The 20,575-nt window shown below is 32.8% G+C and overlaps 1 long non-coding RNA gene across 7 annotated transcripts in view; it reads right to left on the bottom strand.

Moving 5' to 3' along the window:
* LOC107034014 (uncharacterized) overlaps positions 1-20,575 on the bottom strand; it is a 152,441-nt gene that overhangs the window by 8,808 nt on the left and 123,058 nt on the right. For 5 of the 7 annotated variants that reach the window (XR_012077440.1, XR_012077436.1, XR_012077443.1 and 2 more), the window contains one exon: positions 18,932-19,498. This is a non-coding gene — a long non-coding RNA (uncharacterized lncRNA). Of the gene's footprint in view, positions 1-18,931; positions 19,499-19,767; positions 19,975-20,575 lie in introns of those variants that run through there. The other 2 variants (XR_012077439.1, XR_012077441.1) reach the window with 2 other exon arrangements.

Below are 20,575 nucleotides of genomic sequence, written 5' to 3'. Positions count from 1 at the left end.
GAAAGTTTTATACATTAATGTTCATGACTGCTATAATTCATAGTAACCCCAAACTGAAAACAAAGCAACTATAAACTATTAGATGAGTGGACAAATCTAGAGAATATAATTCAAGCCAGCAATGTAGGTGTATAATGTATAGATAAGCTGATACCTGAAAACATGTGGTACATCCCAAACCATTATAGTGATTTCTTTTTCATTATTTATTTATTTATTTAAATTAAAATATAGTTGGTTTAAAATATATTAGCTTCAGGTGTACAACATAATGATTCAATATTTTTATATATTATACTTTATTTAAAGTTGTTACAAAATAATGGCTATATTTTCCTGCTCTGTACAATATATCCTTTTTGCTTACTTATTTTGTACATAATATTTGTGTCTATTAATTTCATACCCTCTTTCCCCTCCTCCTTTCCTCTGCCCACTGGAAACCACAAGTTTGATTTCTGTATCTCTAAGTCTGTTTCTTTTTTGTTATATACATTTGTTTATTTATAAGATTCCACATATAAATGATAACATAGAGTATTTGTCTTTCTCTGACTTATTTCACTAAGAATAATACTCTCTAGGTCCATCCATGTTGTTGAAAATAGCAGAATTTCATTCTTTTTATGGCTAAGTAGTATTCCGTTGTATATATATACACCAGATTTTCTCATGTATCCATTCATCTCTTGATGGACACTTGGGTTGCTTCCATACCTTGGCTATTGTAAATAACGCTGCTATAAACATTAGAATTCATATATCTTTTCATATTAGTGTTTTCTCTTCTTCAGATTCCACTGCTTCAGGTTCAGCAGTGGAATCACTGGATCATATGGTTCAATTTTTAGTTTTTTGAAGAACCTCCATGTTTTCCATAGTTGCTACCAATTTACAATCTCAGCCACAGTGTAGTAGGGTTCCCTTTTCTCTACATCCTCGCAGTCTGTTATTTGTATACTTTATGATGACAGTCATTTTGACATGTGTGAGGTGGTATCTCATTGTGGTTTTTATTTGTATTTTGCTGATGATTAGCAATGTTGAGCATTTTTTCATGTGCCTATTGGTCATCTGTATATCTTCTTTGGAAAAAATGTCTATTTAGATCTTATGCCCATTTTTTAATCAGGTTGTTTGGTTTTTTGCTATTGAGTTTATGAGCTGTTTACAGATTTTTGATATTAACCCCTTATCAGTCATATCATTTGCAAATATTTTCTTCCATTCAATAGGTTATCTTTTTATTTTGGCAGTGGTTTCCTTTGCTTTACAAAACATTTAAGTTTAATCAGGTTCAATTTGTTTATTTTGCTTTGATTTCCTTTACTTTAGGAGAGAGATCCAAAAAAATACTTCTCCAATATATTTCACAGAGTGGTCTGTCTATGTTTTCCTCTATGTGTTTTATAGTATTCAGTCTTACATTTAGGTCTTTAGTTAATTTTTAGTTTACTTTGTATGTGAGGCCAGAGAATGTTCTAATTTTATTTTTACATGTCCAGTTTCCCCAGAAGCACTTTTTAAAGATACTGTCTTTCCTCCATTATATATTTCTGCCTCCTTTGTTGTCGATTAAATGACCATAAGAGTGTGGTTTATTTCTGGACTCTCTGTTCTGTTCCATTGATCTGTATGTCTATTTTTGTGTCAGTACCATGCCATTTTGATTACTGTAGCTTTGTAGTACAGTGTAAAGGGAGGGAGCATGATGCCTCCAGCTTTGTTCTTTTTTTTTAATTGCTTTGGCAATTCTGGGTCTTTTGTGGTTACAAACAAATTTTAGGATTATTTGTTCTAGTTCTGTGAAAATTCTCCTGGGTTTTTTAAAATAGGGATTGCATTAAATTTGTACATTGCTTGGAGTAGTATGGATGTTGTAACAATGTTAATTATTCCAGTCCAGGAATGCAGGTTATCTTTCCATTTCTGTGTATCGTTTTGAAATGCTTCATCAATGTTTCATAGTTTTCAGAATGTAGCTCTTTCACCTCCTTGGTTAAGTTTATTCCTATGTATTTTATTCTTTTGATGAAGTGATAAGTGGGTTTATTTTTTAAATTTCTCTCTGATAATTATTAGTGTATGAAAAGCAGCATTTTTCTGTATGTTAATTTTTTTCTTATAACTTTACTGAATTCATTTATTAGTTCTAATAGTTTTTTCTGTGGAGACTTTAGAGTTTTCTATATACAGTATCATGTCATCTGTAAATAGTGACAGTTGTACTTCCCTTTGAATTTGGATGCCTTTTCTTTCTTTCCTTTCTTCCTTTCTTTATTTTCTTTCTTTTCTTCCTTTTCTTCCTTTTCTTTCTCTTTCTTTCTTTCTTTTCTTTCTCTTTCTTTTCTTTCTTCCTTTCTTTCTTCCTTTCTTTCTTTCTTTCTTTCTTTCTTTCTTTCTTTCTTTCTTTCTTTCTTTCTTTCTTTCTTTCTCTGTCTCTCTCTCTTTCTCTTTCTTTCTCTCACTCTTTCCTTCTTCTTTTTGATGTGGCTAGGACTTCTAATACTATGTTAAATAGAAGTGGTAAGAGTGGACATCCTTGTCTTGTTCCTGATTTTAGAGGAAAATTGTCTTTTCACAGTTGAGTACAATGTTTGCTGTGGGTCTGTCATAAATGACCTTAATTATGTAGAGATATGTTCCTTCTTCATTCACTTTGAGTTTTTATTATGAATGGATGTTGAATTATATCAAATGCTTTTTCTTTTTTTGCATCTTTTGAGATGAGCATGTGATTTTTATCCTTCCTTTTGTTAATGTGGTGTATCACATTGATCGACTGGTAAATATTGAACTATCCTTACCTCCCTGGAATAAATCCCACTTCATGATCCTTTTTATATATTGTTGAATTCAGTTTGCTAATATTTTGTTGAGGATTTTTATATCTATATTTATCACAGATAGTGGCCTGTAATTTTCTTTTTTTGTGTTTTTACTTTTGATATCAAGGAAATTGTGACCTTGTAGAATAAATTTGGAAGTGCTCTGTTCTCTTCAATTTTTTTGGAATAGTTTGAGAAGGATAAGTATTAGCTGTACTTTATATATTTGGTACAATTCCCCTGTGAAGCTGTTCAGTCTGGACTTTTGTATGGTGAGAGTATTTTTATTACAAATTCAATTTCACTACTAGTGATTGGTCTGTTCAGCTTGTCTATTTCTTCCTGATTCAGTTTTGGAAAGTTGTATGTGTCTAGAAATTTGTCCATTATCTTCTAGGTTTTCCAATTTGTTGGCATATAATTGCCCATTTTATTCTGTTAAGAAATTTTTTTTTGTATTTCTGTGGTATCAGTTGTTCTTTCTCCTCTTTCATTGCTTATTATATTAATTTGGGTCCTTTCTCTTTTATTTTGAATGTGTCTGGCTAAAGGTTTATCAATATTGTTTATCTTTTCAAAGAATGAGCTCTTGATTTTGTTGATCTTTTTTTGTCTCCAATTTATTTACTTCTGTAATCTTTATTATTTTCTTTCTGCTGCCTTTGGTCCTTGTTTGTTCTTCTTTTTCTAATTCCTTTAGTGGGAGAGTTAGTTGATTTTTTGGAGGTTATTTTGTTTCTTGAGATAGGCCTGTAGCACTATAAACTTCCCTCTTAGAACTGCTTTTGCTGGATCTCATAGATTTTGGAAAGTTTTGTTTCCATTTTCATCTGCCTTGAGATATTTTATGATTTCTTCTTTGATATCATCATTGACCCATTGGTTCTTTAGTAGCAAGTTGTTTAGTCTCCATATGTTTGTGCTTCTCCCATCTTTTTCCTATAATTGATTTCTAGTTTCATACCATTTTGGTCAGAAAAATGCTTGATATAATTTCTGTCTTCTTAAATTTGTTGAGATGTGTTTTGTGGCCTATCCTGGAGAATGTTCCATGTACACTTGAAAATAATGTCTATTTTCCTGGATTTGGATAGAATGTCCTGTAGATACCTATTAAATCCAACTAGTCTATTGTATCATTTTAAGACCACTCTTGCCTTAATTGATTTTCTGTCTGGATGACTGGTCCATTCATGTAAGTAGGTGGTTAAAGTCACCCCTTATTATTGTATTCCTGTCAGTTTCCTCCTTTCTGTCTGTTAATATCGGCTTTGTATATTTAGGTGCTCTGTATTGGGTGCACATATGTTAACAAGCATAATATTCTCTTCTTGTATTGATACTTTTATCAATATATCCCTTCTTTATCTTTTGTTATGGCCTTTATTTTAAAATTTGTCTGATGTGAATACTTCTACCCCCACTTTTCCTGTCATTTCTATTTGCATGAAATAACTTTTTCCATCCCTCACTTTCAGTTTGTATGTATCTTTAGTTCCAAAGTGAGTCTCTGATCTTATCTTTTTGTCCACTGAGTCACCCTGTCTTTTGATTGAAACATTTAATCCATTGAAATTTAATTACTGAAGGTATGTACTTATTGCCATTTTATTACTTGTTTTCTGGTTGTTTCTGTGTTTCCTCCCTCATGGTTTAATGATTTTCTTCATAGTACACTTATGTTCTTTCCTCAGTTTTGGTTTTTGTGTGTGTGTGTGTGTGTATCTGTTGTAGTTTTTTTATTTGTACTTACCATAGGGTTCCTGTGTGTTGACCTATAAGAATAACAGTAAAATATAAGAATATCAGTAAAATTCTAAAAGATCAACATTTTTTTTTACTCCTTCCACCACACGTTGTGTTTTTGATGTTATATTTTACATCTTCATGATTATCCCTTCACTGATTATTGTAGTTATGCTTGATTTTACAAATTTTTCGTCTTTTAATCATTGTAGTAGGTTATTTATTGTTTTATCCTCAGCCTTTACTATTTAATTGCCTTTAATAGTGGGATTTCCTTCCTGTAGATTATTACTTCTTGTTATGGCCTTTTCTGTTCCACTTATAGAAGATGTTTTCACATTTCTTTTAGGGTCATTTCAGTATTGTAGAACTCAAAGTTTTGCTTGTCTGAAAAGTTATTTCTCCTTCAATTCTAAATGATAACCTTAATGGGAAGAGCATCTTGGGTGGAAGGTTTTTCCCTTTCAGTGCTTTAAATACATTATGCTACTCCCTTCTGACCTTCAGTGTTTCTGCAGATAAATCTGTTCATAGACTTATGGGCAGGGAGGGGAGGCGGGAAAGCAGTTACCTTGCATTTGACTCTGTTTTTCCCTTGTTGCCATTCTAATTATGAAATGTGTTGAAGTGGGTTTGATTGGATTCCTCTTGTTTGGGACCCTCTGTATTTTTTTTTTTCCTGGATATCTGTTTCCTTCTTCAGGTTTGGGAAATTTTCAGCCATAATTTGATTAAATACATTTTCGACCCATTTCTCTTCTCCTTTTGGATTTTCTATAATGCAAATGTTAGTACACTTGATGTTTCAAAGATCCCTTAAACTGTTTTATTTTTTAATTTATTTTTATTTTTGCTATTCTGAATATGTGATTTCCATTATTCTATCTTCTAGATCACTTACGCATTATTCTGTGTCACCTAGTCTGCTTTTATTCCTTCTAGTGTGTTTTTCATTACAGTTACTGTATTCTTCAGTTCTGACTGATTCCTTTTTATACTTTCTAGTTTCTTGTTAAAATGGTCACACTGTGTTCATATACTCTTTTTCTTAATTCAGTTAGAGTTCTTATTAATGTTTTGAATTCTATATCTGGTAAATGGTTTCTATTTCATTAGGTTTTTTTTTGGTGTTTTTTCTTACTCTTTCAATTAAGACAAATTCCTCTGCTTTCTCATTTCGCTTATCTTTCTCTATGAAATGAGGTTAAAAAAAAGGTTACTTATGGTGGTCTTGAAATGGGGTCCTTATGTGAGAACATCCCTCTAGAGTCTATGTGAGCACAGTGTCTTTGGTGGGTGAGCTGGATTTGATGTGAACACAAGTTATATCTTTCCTAGCAGTGTGCTGGTAGCTATAACCTTGGTAGGAGGTGGGGCTGGAGATTGAGAGGCTAGGGGCAGAGCCATGTGTGAAGCTAGACTTTGCTGCTGTTCTATAGCCATTACTGCCTTATGGCAGCAGGGTGGTAAGGTCCCAAGTTGTTGGAGTAGAAGCTCTGAAGGTTGGGTCCAAGCTGGCTTAGTTCCCTTTAACTGTGTGACTTCCCCATTCCAGCACAAGCACCCTTGACCCAGAAGGAAGTAGTGCTGGAGCAAGAGGTATTCAGTATGGTATTCAGCAAAAGTCAGGGTGCAGGCTGTGGCAATCTGGCCACTGTCAAAGGTCTAGACTGCCTCTGTTGTGCTGCTTGTGCAATCACCAGTAACAGCTGCTCCCTCCCTGTTCAGATGCCACTTAGGGTTTGAGCTGCATCAGCATCTCACAGCCAGACAGACTTTTCATTTGGTTGTGGCAGCCTTCACTCCAGTATGAACCTGTGATGTGACATGAGGCAAGCAGTGCTGGAGCATCAGCTCAGCTCAGGCTGAGGTACAAAACAGGGTGGTCATGGGAAATAAGTCAGCAGTTTCAATTTCACTCTGCCCCCTACACCTTGTTTTGGGAGTAAGCAAGCATTTGCGTTCTCCTCACAAGCAGAGTCCAGGCTTCCCACAGCCTTCTTGTTAGTCCCACTGGCCTTCCAACCAGCCAAGAGGCCTCATTTTCCCTTTGTCAGACCCTAGGGCTAGGGCACCCAATATGTGGTTATGATGGCTCACTCTCCAAGGAGGGTCTCTGCCTGTGTAATCTCCCATTCTCCCTGAGTCTCTTCCCAAGGCTTACGTGGTAACTTGAACACTTCTCTAACCTTCTTACCTGATTCCCTGTGAATCTTTCTTATAGCTTTGGTTGTACAGGAGTCTTTCTGCCAGTTTCCAGTTAGTTTTCAGTGAAAACGACTCCACATTTAGATGTATTTTTGATGTGTTAGTTGTGGGAGCTGAATTCCTCATCCTTCTAATCTGCCATCCTGATTTGTCCTCCCTTTATAGTGATTTTTTTAAAAAGCCAAGCAAAACCAGTTTAAACTGTATGATTCCATTTATATGAAAACTTTGATAAAATTTAATGTTTTCATTTATATGAAACTCTAGAAAAGTTAAATTTCATCAATAGTGTTAAAAATGAGACAGTAGTTAACATGTCGTGCAGAAATGGAGATAAACTGGTGAAATAAATTTTTTAGGAAAATGGAAATGTATTACATCTTGAATATGATGACAGATACATGGGTATATACATCTGTCAAAATTCAATGACCTATACAATTATATATAGCATATAGGGCTTATATATATGTATGCATATATATGTATGTGCATATATATATGTGTGTGTGTGTATATATATCCTCAAAAAAGTTGATAAAAATGAAAAAAAATATTTTTTAACATTTTTTTGAGTTATAATCATTTTATAATGTTGTGTCAAATTCCAGTATAGAGTACAATTTTTCAGTTATACATGAACATATATAGTCATTGTCACATTTTTTTCTCTGTGAGCTACCATAAGATCTTGTATATATTTCCCTGTGCTATACAGTATAATCTTGTTTATCTATTCTACATTTTGAAATCCCAGTCTGTCCCTCCAACCCCCATCCCTCTTGGCAACCACAAGTTTGTATTCTATGTCTATGAATCTGTTTCTGTTTTATATTTATGTTTTGGTATTTTTTTTTTAAGATTCCACATATGAGCGATGTCATATGGTATTTTTCTTTCTCTTTCTAGCTTCACTTAGAATGGCATTCTCCCGGAACATCCATGTTGCTGCAAATGGCATTATGTTGTCGGCTTTTATGGCTGAATAGTATTCCATTGTATAAATATACCACTTCTTCATCCAGTCATCTGTTGATGGACATTTAGGCTGTTTCCATGTCTTGGCTATTGTAAATAGTGCTGCTATGAACATTGGGGTGCAAGTGTCATTTTGAAGTAGGGTTCCTTCTGGATAAATGCCCAGGAGCAGGATTCCTGGGTCATACGGTAAGTCTATTCCTAGTCTTTTGAGGAATCTCCATACTGTTTTCCACAGTGGCTGCACCAAACTGCATTCCCACTAGCAGTGTAGGAGGGTTCCCTTTTCTCCACAGCGTCCCCAGCATTTGTCACTTGTGGATTTTTGAAAGATGGCCATTCTGACTGGTGTGAGGCGATACCTCATTGTAGTTTTGATTTGCATTTCTCTGATAATTAATGATATTGAGCATTTTTTCATGTGCCTATTGATCATTTGTATTTCTTCCTTGGAGAACTGCTTTTTTAAGTCTTCTACCCATTTTTGGATTGGGTTGTTTGTTTTTTTCTTATTAAGTTGTATGAGCTGCTTATATATTCTGGAGAGCAAGCCTTTGTCGGCTTCATTTGCAAAAATTTTCTCCCATTCCGTAGGTTGTCTTTTTGTTTTACTTTGGTTTCCTTTGCTGTGCAGAAGCTTGTAAGTTTCATTAGGTCCCATTTATTTATTCTTGCTTTTATTTCTATTGCTTGGCTAGACTGTCTAAGGAGAACATTTTTGAAATGTATGTCAGATAATGTTTTGCCTTTATTTTCTTCTAGGAGGTTTATTGTATCTTGTCTTATGTTTTAAGTCTTTGATCCATTTTGAGTTTATTTTTGTGTATGATGTAAGGAAGTGTTCAAGCTTCATTGATTCCCTTTACATGCTGCTGTCCAGTTTTCCCAACACCACTTGCTGAAGAGACTGTCTTTATTCCACTGTATATTCTTGCCTCCTTTGTCAAAGATTAGTTGACCAAAAGTTTGTGGGTTCATTTCTGGGTGCTCTGTTCTGTTCCATTGGTCTATATGTCTGTTTTGTTATGCTGTCTTGATTGCTATAGCTCTGTAGTATTGTCTGAAGTCTGGGAGAGTTATTCTTCTAGCCTCTTTCTTTTTCTTCAGTAATGCTTTGGCAATTCTAGGTCTTTGGGGTTCCATGTAAATTTTATTATGATTTGTTCTAGTTCTGTGAAATATGTCCTGGGTAATTTGATTTAATGCATTAAATTTGTAGATTGCCTTGGGCATTGTGACCATTTTAACAGTATTGATTCTTCCAATCCAGGAGCATGGGGCATCTTTCCATTTTTTTAAGTCTTTAATTTTCTTCATCAATGGTTTATAGTTTTCTGTGTATAATTCTTTCACCTCCTTGGTTAGATTTATTCCTAGGTATTTTATTACTTTGGGTGCTATTTTAAAGGGGATTGTTTCTTTACTTTCTTTTTCTGTTGATTCATCATTAGTGTAAAGAAATGCCACTGATTTTTGAACATTAATCTTGTAACCTACTACCTTGCTGAATTCTTCAATCAGCTCTAGTAGTTTTTGTGTGCACCTTTAGGGTTTTCTATATATAGTAACATGTCATCTGCATATAGTGACACTTTTACCTCTTCTTTTTCAATTTGGATCCCTTTTATTTCTCTCTTGCCTGATTGCTGTGGCTAGAATTTCCAAGACTATGTTGAATAGGAGTGGTGATAGTGGGCATCCTTGTCTTGTCCCAGATTTTAGTGGGAAGCTTTTGAGTTTTTCACTGTTAAGTACTATGCCAGCTGTAGGTTTGTCATATATAGCTTTTATGATGTTGAGATATGTTCCCTCTATACCCACTTTGGTGAGAGTTTTTATCATAAATGGGTGTTGAATTTTATCAAATGCTTTTTCTGCATCTAGTGAGATGATCATCTATTGAGTGGTTTTTGTCCTTTCTCTTGTTGATGTGATGTATTACAATGATTGATTTGTGTATGTTGAACCACCCTTGTGTCCGTGGGATGAACTCCACTTGATCATGATGTATAATATTTTTTATGTGCTGTTGGATTCTATTTGTTAATATTTTGGTGAGGATTGTTGCATCTATGTTCATCTTTTTTGGTAGTGTCTTTTGCTTGGTTTTGGTGTCAGGGTGATGGTGGCTTCATAGAATGAGTTTGGGAGTATTCCCTCCTTTTCAATCTTCTGGAAAAGTTTGAGAAGGACTGGTATGAGTTCTTCTTTGTATGTTTGGTGGAATTCCCCAGTGAAGCCGTGCAGGCCTGGACTTTTATTTGTAGGGAGGTTTTTTATTGCTAATTCGATTTCATTTCTAGTGATCAGTTTGTTCAAGTGATCCGTTTCTTCTTGGTTCAGTCTTGGTGGACTGTATGTTTCCAGAAACTTGTCCATGTCCTCTAGGTTATCCATTTTGGTTCCGTATAGTTTTTCATAATATTCTCATATGATATTCTGTATTTCTATGTTATTTGTTGTAATTTCTCCCTTTTCCTTTCTTATTTTGCTTATTTGTGCTCTCTTTTTTCTTCTTTGTGAGTTTCACCAGAGGTTTGTCGATTTTATTTACTTTTTCAAAAAACCAGCTTTTGGTTTGATTGATTTTTTTCTGTGGTTTTTTTAAATCTCTATTTTATTTATTTCCTTCCTGATCTTTATTATTTCCTTCCTTCTGCTGCCTTCTGGGGGTTTTTGTTCTTTTTCTAATTCTTTTAGCTGGTGGGTTAGATTGTTTGAGATTGTTCTTCATTTTTTGAGGAAGGCCTGTATTGCTATAAACTTCCCTCTTAGCACTGCCTTTGCTGTGTCCCATAAATTTTGTGTGGTTGTGTTTTAATTCTCATTTGTCTCAAGGTATTTTTTAATATCAACTTTGATTTCCTCATTGACCCATTGGTTTTTTAAAGCATGTTGCTTAACCTCCATGCTTTCCTTTTTTCCTTTGCTTCTCTGTAGTTGATTTCTAGTTTCATGGCACTGTGGTCAGTAAAGATGCTTGAGATAATTTTTATCTTCTTAAAACTGTTGAGGCTTCTTTTGTGCCCAAGTACATGATCAATCCTAGAAAATGGTACATGTGCACTTGAAAAGAATATATATCCTATTTTGGGGGGGTGTAATGCTCTGAAAATATCCAACAAATGAAAAAATATTATTTGTTTGCTCCTGAATATCTATCATTCTGCTTCTTCATCATAGAAATTTTGAAGCCTGAGACCTCCTTTTACTATAAACTGTTTCTGGTCCTTTAAGTGCAAGCTAGTTGTAGCGTTTTTTATACAGCCTTCTTAAATCCTTTATGGGTTTCCTATGAATATAACTGGGATTCACACCATGTTCCAAAAGCCTCATCCCTGAGTCTTTTCAGATAGGTCCTTTTACACTTTGGTTCTTGAGTAAGACAATTGTAGAACAATGCACTGATTATTCTTGGAAGCCCTTTTGTTAATCCTACCAGAGTCTACTATGCACTGCCTTAAATCTGTTTGAGTACTTATAAGTGGATCTTATAGTCACATCCTGACTTACTCTATATCTTAATGTCTTTTATTGCTACTGTCTCTTCTAAGAATGAAAATCCTTTTCTAATTCTTCAGCCATACATCCTGTCTTCTGTGTTGCCACTAAATTCTGCTTGCAAACTGAACATAACTGAAGAAAGGAATTTTTGAACTAACTCAGCTGAGAATTTCAAAAAGGTCATGGGAATTGGGGTGTGCATCCCCAAGGAGAGTTACAGGAGCTTATTTGTACATCTTCCCTGCTTTTACCATATCATCATTGCTTTTGCTGTAACTCTTTGGAAAAAAATGAATAGTTCTTAAACTTTAAATAGAGGGCACAGTTCTTTTCTATGAAAGTCTGAACTGTCCTAGGTCATCCTTATTTATTAGAACAGATAAGATTAAGAGAACAGAAACATTTAGAAAAGAATATATTCTAGACTGCAAATCCATAAACCTCTTTGGACCACTTTCAGTTTCTTAATTCTATCCTCTTTTTTGACATTAGTCACTCTCTACTTCCCCTCTCTCCTCTAACCTCCATCATCCAAAAGGTTTTCATAGAGGAACAAGGGATTATTTCACTAAAGTAGAGCTCTTCCCCCTAAACAAGAAAATAACATAGGAGTTTCCAGTGAAAGAATACTGACAGTATTTTATATCTTCTGCTTACATGATGTAGAATTCACATCATACCAGAAAAATCTCGACATTCTTCTTTAACTAGTAAATTTTAAAGAAAATGACACAGATAATGGTTAACCACACCTAACCAAGTCACATACTGCTTATAGGAAAACATCAACTTAAATGAAAGCCCCTTTCTTACCTAAAACCGTGGGGGCCAGAAGCAAGTGACAATATTTTTCAAGCGTTGAAAGAAAAGAACTCAACTGCAAAATCTGTATCTGGTGAAAATATCCTTCAAAACTGAAGGGGAAGGGAGAGAGTATAGCTCATTGGTAGAGTGTGTGCTCAGCATGCATAAGGTCTTGGTTCAATCCCCAGTACCTCCATTAGAAATAAATAAAAACCTAATTACCTCTGCCACAAAAAAACCAAAACAAATTGTTATAAAACAAACAAAAAAACAGTGCTTAGAAAAACTAAAGGGGAAATGAAAATATTCTCAGAAGTAGGAAAACTAAGAACATTTATTGCAAGCAAAGCTGTTGTTAAAGAATGACTAAATGAAGTTCTTAGAAAGATCATAATAAAGGCTTTGAACTTCAGGAGGAAGTAACATCAGAATGGGTAAAAATATGTGGAAATAGAAAATAGAAAATTTTCTTTCTCATGAGGTTCTTACTGTTTTTGATGATTAAAGCAAAAAATTATAATACAACATAATGTTTCTCAAAGTATATGGAGTAAAATCTAAAAATTATATTTAAAATATAGGGAGGCTAAAAGGACCTAAGTGGAAGTAAACTTTCCAAATTTTACTCAAAATGGTAAAATGCTGACAGTAGCAGATTGTGGTATGTCAAATACACACTTTGTTATACCACTACTAAAACTAAAAATTCTATAAATAAAAATAAGGGAATCCTTAAAAAGTGTTCCAATAACCCACAGAAGGTACAAAAAGAGAGAAAGAGAGGAAAATGAAACAGGAAACAAGAAGCAAATTGTTTCCTCTGTATTCTGTGATGTCTTAAAAAATATATATCCACATAAGAGTATCTGAATTTGGAGTCAGACCCAATCATAAAGAAGAATCTGAGACATTATTACCTAGGGTATAAGTTCAGTGAATGTACAAATGACTTTTTCAAAGTGGGAGATCAGAATAAGCATTCAAAATTTTTTTTCAGTTCTCAAAATAGTAGCCTTCATTTCAGTCAATTTTTGATTGTTCACATAATTTAAATTAAGGTTAGTTCCATCTGGCTGGACTAAAAGCTGTATTCCTATTTTCTTTAAGGACTGCCTTTTATTCTTCCAACATTATAGAACCATTAGCTTATTAGAAGAGCCATATATATCAAAATATTTTTAATGTAAAGAAAATAAAAATATATTGGTAAGTTGAAAGGTTTTGGAGGCCAACATTCTACTTAAGGAAGAGATATTTATGGTACTTTTTTAATGCTCATGACTACTATATATATAGTATATATTAATTGAAGTATAGTTATGGTGTTGTTAGATTCAGGTGTACAGCTAAGCGATTCAGATACACACACACACACACTTTTTCAGATTCTTTTCCATTATAGGTTATTATAAGATACTGAATATAGTTCCCTGTGCAATATAGTAGGTCCTTATTGTTTATCTATTTCACATATAGTAGTATATATCTGTTCATCACAAACTCCCAATTTATCCCTCCCATTATCCTTTCCCCTTTGGTAACCATAGTTTGTTTTCCATTTCTGTGAGTCTGTTTCTGTTTTGAAATAAGTTCATTTGTATTATTTTTTAAAAATTCCACATATAAGTGATATCATATGGTATTTGTCTTTCTGTCTGATTTACTTAATGATAATCTCTAGGTCAGTCCATGTTGCTGCAAATGGCATTATTTCATTCTCTTTTATGGCTGAGTAATATTCCATTATATATATAAATCACATCTTTATCAATTTATCTGTCAGTGAAAATTTAGGTTGTTTCCATGTCTTGGGTATTGTAAGCAATGCTATTGTGAACATTGGGGTGCACGTATCTTTTCGAGTTAAGAGTTTTTTCCAGATACATGCCCAAGAGTGCAGTTGCTGCATTATATATGGTGACTCTATTTTCAGTTTTTAAAGGAACGTCCATATAGTTCTCCATAGTGGCTGTATCAATTGATATTCCTACCAACAGTGTAGGAGGGTTCTTTTTCCACACCCTTTCCAGGATTTATTATTTGTAGACTTTTTAATGATGGCCATTCTGACCAGTGTGAGGTGGTACATCATTGTAGTTCTGATTTGCATTTCTCTAATAATTAGTGATATTGAGCTTCTTTTCTTGTGCCTGTTGGCCATTAGTATGTTTGTAGAAATGTCTATTTAGGTCTTCTGCCCATTTCTTTTGATTGGGTTGTTTGGGTTTTTTTGATATTGAGTTGTATGAGCTGTTTGTATATTTTGGAAATTAATCCCTTGTCAGTAACATCATTTGCAAATATTATCTCCCATTCTGTAGGGTTTTTTTTCCCATTTTTTTGTGATTTCTTTTGTTGTACAAATGCTTTTAACTTTAATTAGATCTCATTTGCTTATGTTTGTTTTTATTTCCATAACTCTAGGACATGAATTGAAAAAAATGTTTCTTTGATTTATGTCAAAGTGTGTTCTGCTTATGTTTTCCTCTAGGAGTTTTATAACACCTGGTCTTACATTTAGGTCTTTAATCTATTTTGAGTTTAGTTTTGTATTTGATAGTAGAGAATGTTCTAATTTCATTTTTTTTAACATGTAGTTGTAGAGTTTTCCCAGCATCACTTACTGAAGAGAGTATCTTTTCTCCATTGTATAGTTTTGCCTCCTTTGTCAAAGACTAATTGAACATAAGTATGTGGGTTCATTCCTGGGCTCTCTATCCTGTTCCATTGATTTATGTGTCCTTGTGCCAGTACCATAATGTTTTGCTTACTGTAGCTTCATAGTACAGTCAAGCCAGGGAGCATGATTCCTCCAGCTCCATTCTTTCTCAGGATTGCTTTGGCTATTTGGAGTCTTTTGTGTTTCCATACAAATACTAAAAATTTTTGTTCCACTTCTGTGAAAAACACCATTTGTAATTTGACAGGGATTGCATTGACTCTTTACATTGCCTTGGATAATATGATCATTTTAACAATATTAAATCTTCCAATCCAAGAGCATGGTGTATCTTTCCATCTGTTTGTGTCATCTTCAGTTTCTTTCATCATTGTCACAGTTTTCAGAGTATAGGCCTTTTGCTTCCCTAAATAGGTTTATTCCTAGGTATTTAATTCTTTTTGATGTGATGGTTAGTGGGACTATTTCCTTTATTTCTTTTTCTGGTATTTTATTGTTAGTGTGTAGAATGCAATGATACTTTTAATAGAAAAAGTATTTTTTCAGATACTTTCTCCTCATCTGTGACTTGCCATTTAATTTTCTTAATGGTATTTTCTGACAAGCAGAAGTTTTTAATTTTGGTAAAATTCAATTACAAAATATTTTTCTTTTGTGACTAATATTTTTTGTGTCCTATCAATGCAACTTTTGCCTTACCCAAGGTTACAAAGATTTTGTCATTTTTCTTCTAGAACCTTGAGTTTTAACTTTTTTGTTAAGTTCTGTAATCCATTTTGAATCAAATTTTGTTTATGGTATGAGGAAAATGCCAAAGCTTATTTTTCCATACAGATATTCAGTTATTTTGGCACAGTTTATTGAAAAGGTAATTTTTTCTTCATTGACTCATTTTTGTAATTTTCCAAAATTAACTATATGATCATACATAATCTATTTCTAAACTTTTAATTCTATTCCATTGATGTAAATGTCTACATTTATGCCAATATCATACTACCTTGACTACTGTAGATTTGTAGTAGGGCTTGAAATCAGGGAGTGTAAGTCCTCCAAATGCATTCTTTTTTTCAGAATTCTACATTTCATATTTCACTATATATAAACTGTAGAATGAGTTTGACAATTTCTTTTAAAATGTCTATTGGGATTTTAATTGGGGTAGTGTTAAATCTGTAAATAAATTTAGAAAGAATCAAAACCTTAGCAATATTCAGTCTTCCAATTCATTAACATTTTATGGCTCCCAAATTATGTATATCTTCTTCAACTTCATTCAGCAATCTTTGATAGTTTTCATTGTACAGATACTGTACATACTTGTAAAATATCTCTAAGCACTTTGTTTTTTGATGCTACTTTAATTGTTCATTGCTACCATCTAGAAACACAATTGATTTTGGTATACTGCTCTTGTGTCATGTGATGGTGTTATAGTCACTTACTAGTTAGGCAGTGGGGTTTTTTGTAATGTCCTTAGTAATTACTATGTACATCATGATGCTATCCAAAAAAATAAAAAGTTTTATGTGTTTCTTTCTCAGATACCTATATATCTTTATGTATGTGTGTGTGTGTGTGTGTGTGTGTGTGTGTATAAAATCTTTCTTTCTTATTTTATTGCACAGGCTACAACACAATGGAGAATATCATGTGAGCAGACACTCTTACCCTTATTCCCAGTCATTGAGCAGGAAACTAATCTTTCCCAGCAAGTGTGATGTCAGCTCAATGTTTCCTTCTGTTGCTGTAGTATATACATTTGGCTGAGAGCTTTCAGAATTAATAGAAGATGCATATTGTAAAAATATTTTTACATCTATTGTCACGATCATATGCTTTTCTCCATTATATGGACAATAACACTGACTGAGAATGTTACTCTTACAATCCAGGGATAATACTACTTGATCATTATGTGTTATTTGTTTTGTATATTACTTGATTTTATTTTCTATTATTTGGTTAAGGATTTTTTTGAATCTAGTTTAATGAGGGATTTTGGTGTCTAGCTTTTTCTTTTTTTTTCTTGTAATGCTTTTGTTAGGATATGGTATCAGGATAATGCTGGACACATACTTTGGAAGGTATTGTATCCTCTTCTGTTTTCTAAAAGAATTTGTGTAGGTTTGGTATTATTTCTTCCTTAAAAATTCAATAGAATTTTCCTCTGCAGCCATCTGAGCCTGGGGTTTTCTTTTAGGAGAGCTTTTCTAGGAGAAGTAAATTTAACTTCTTTAATAAATATAGAAGTATATCTGTTGTCTGTTTCTCTGAGTTGTAATTTATGCCTTTCAAGGAATTTATTCATTTATGTAGTCAAATGTACTGGGATAAAGCTATTCATCATGCTCCCTTATTCTTTTAATGATTGTCAGATCAATAATATGTATTTCATTCTTGATATTGGTAACTTGTCTTTTTTTTCCCTGATCCATTTACTAGATGTTTATCAGTTTTATAGAAATTTTCAAAGAATCAGCTTTGAATTTTGTTGATCTGTTGCGTCAGTTTTCTCTTTTTCTTAGGTTTGTTCTCACCTTAATTATTTACTTTAACTTATCTAGGTTGTATTCTTTTTTTTAGCTTCTTATAGTGGAAGCTTAGATTATTAATAATGTGGAGGAGGACACAATGAATAAAAGTCTTAAAAGATATAAATTGCTCTGTAAATAGTACTTTAAAGCCATAACCCACAAAATTTGAAATGTAATTGTTTTCTTTATATTTAGTCCCAAATATTTTCTGATTTTCCTTGTGATTTTTTTGACCTAAAGACAATTTAGAAATATGTTGATTTTTTTTAAGTATTTGTGGAATTTCTAGTTATCCTTCACTAATTTTTTTGCTTCTATCATAATCAGACTATATTATGTATGACTTCAATTTCTTAACTAATTTACTTGTTTTATGACCCTGAGTGGTAGACAGAAATCCATCCCCCAAAATGTCCACATCCCAATCTTCAAAACCTGTGAATCCTCAGAACCTTGCATGACAGAAGGGATTTACAGAGGTGGCTAAATTAAAAATCTCAAGATGGGGAAATTCTGGATTACCTACGTGAACTTATAAATATATGTAGAATTTTGGCAGGTATTTCCTAATGTTGTCAATAAAGAATTACACTATTTTGCATTGTTACCAGCAATATATGTGATTGTATCTATCCCTGCAGCCCTGCCAATAGATTTTGTCAAATTTTTGGATTTTGCCAGTGTAGGTAAGTCAAAATGTATGCCTCAATAGTTTTAATTTACATTTTCCTTATTATAGTCAAGTTAAGTCTGTTTAAAATGTTAAGAGTCATTTGCATTTATTATTTGGTTAACTGCTTGTATCTCTACCATGTTTTTGTTTTTATATTTTCTTAACCTAGAAGCTCTTTCGCTTTGTGATAATAACCATTTGTTGTGATTAAAAACTACAAGCATTTTTTTCTCCACATTTATCATTTACCTCTGCTTTATTTGTGGTGTTTTTTGCCAGACAAATGTTTAAATTAGTTTTCACCCAGTGTTCTGAGTACACATCCTAACACTATATCCATTTTATTGTTGGTAAACAGATTAAAGTTTTTATTTTGTAACCATTTTATGCATATTGTAGGATAAAGTAAATGTGCTAATTAGAAACCAAGAATTTCAGTGTAAAAAAATATAAATTAAAAAATCAAAGAAATTAGGAAAAGCACTGTAATGTTAAATTTGAGTTTGAAATAATACAATACTTACTTATATTTATATTTACATATATCCTAGATTTATCCACTGAAATGTTCTGAAAGTAATAACACTTCAGAAAAAATGAATACCAATTGGTTTCCAATTCCCCATAAAAAAAAATCAGAGGTCCTTGAGGAAATGGTTGAATTTAGAGTTGGAGCATAGAAAATACAAGGTGAAGCTGTAACATCTTATTATGCCATAAAGCAAAAATTTAATTAAAACTGGAGTTATGTCAAAAGGACACAAAGCGTTTTTAAGGGACTTAGAGTGCCAGTTTTGAGACTTGAGTATCGGGATTTGTGTATTGAAAGGGGTAATGTAATTGTTTGCATATAAAAGATTTGGCTATCAAAAGGTATAGTGCATTATTTGTGAAACATTGAATAAATTAAAGTCTCTCATTTTGAGAATCCTAAGTGTTAAGAGGGAGAGAGAAATTCAAGGTGACTAATACATGGAATAATCTTAGAATTTATTGTTTAATCTGTTAAATGTTTGAGAATGAACAGAACAGGAGCACAGCAGTATTATGTAAGACATAGCCAGGACTGTACTGGATAAATTGGAATATAGAGTCACTTACTATTACACCAATTCCTTACTCTGACAGCTCATTATTAAAAGGAAGGTGGTGTGCAATTTTTGGAAGGAAAAATAATTTTTTTCACAAAAAAGCATCAGTTAATAAACATAGAATAATAGTATTACAAAAATCACAGTTCTGACCCCCTTATAAAATAAGTAATTCAGGCACAGTTCCTTTGTAAAAGCTAAAATCATTAGGTAATATGTTTCTGTAATATAAGATATATAAATGTTGCTAAAGAAAAGTATAACCTTATAATGGAGAGAGGTCTGTTGGTCATCAAATCAACTGGATGATCAAACTTAGCATCACTAATACTGGAATAAGCTGACATTGTGTGCCTCTTGATATGATGCAAAACAAGCACACAGCATTACCTATGAAATAGTGTTTCCAAAATGTTTACTGTAAATCTAGTCTTGAGGTCAACTTTCCTCTAGAAATAGAAAGAAAAGGTGAAAGAAGAAAATAATCACATACATTCAAAATGTTGTATAATCTGTGAGAAAATTAGTCTTTTTTAAGAGTCAATGTAATTAAATACATAAATAAATTAAAAGGTAGGATACTATCCTAGATTTTAAAATACTAGAGACAAAGCAAGCAAATGCAATTATGAGTATTACCTATTGCTGAATCTTGGTGATGTGTATTCATTTCTGTTCATTTTTTCTGCATGCTTCAATTTTTTTATTATGAAAAATTTATAAGAAAAACAATTCAGTTTTTGACACTATTGCCTTGATTGGAGATTGATCAGTTAAATCAAATGGCTAAAATAACAGTATATAAACTTTAGATATTGAATTTTCTTCTTTATGAGCATCTAATTAGTTAATAAAATGGTATGTCCTAAGTGATTTGCTTCATTAATTTACCTTATACTTACAGAAGATACAGAAATGATCTCACCTGAAAAAAAAATAAAATATTCATTATATCAACAGAAACTTCTGCTTGATTTATTTTGCAGAGATGATGGCAAGGTGGTAATTTTGGCAACATAAAATGGAGCAAGAGTCCAGATAAGTAAATTGTCAAGTCTTTTATTTGGTTTTAATTGTGTATGTCACCCAGAGTTTAAGCCAGCTAGTATACTAAACTCAGAGCAAAAAATATTAGGCATCAATTCTGTTTCCCTTTGCAATTCAGTATTTTGTTTCCTTAATTAAGCTTGACTTGCAGCTAATAAGAATGTCTACAATATTTGCCCCCTATTTACTGCCAAAATTAAATAGGATGATTTTTAAAGCAAGCTCTCTGACACAACTTCCTGGTAAGTAAGTTTCATTATAATTCTTTCTTAAAGTTTTGCTATTTGTAATTTTCCTCAAAAATTTCAGGGCAAATAGATACCAAGATATCTAAAAAAATTCTGATTTCTTCTTTCATTATTAGCAATTTAAATATTGAGTTCATTTAGACTGTAACATGAAACTGTCTTAGTATTAAGTGTCTTAGACTGGGAACTACTTTAAAGCAGGAATAAACAGAACTAGGACTAGTGCTTGGC

This window comes from Vicugna pacos, chromosome 11, assembly GCF_048564905.1.
Source record: "Vicugna pacos chromosome 11, VicPac4, whole genome shotgun sequence".
Lineage (NCBI taxonomy): Eukaryota > Metazoa > Chordata > Mammalia > Artiodactyla > Camelidae > Vicugna > Vicugna pacos.
The sequence above is the reverse complement of the archived record's forward strand: the minus strand, read 5'-3'. Positions and strand labels throughout refer to the sequence as shown.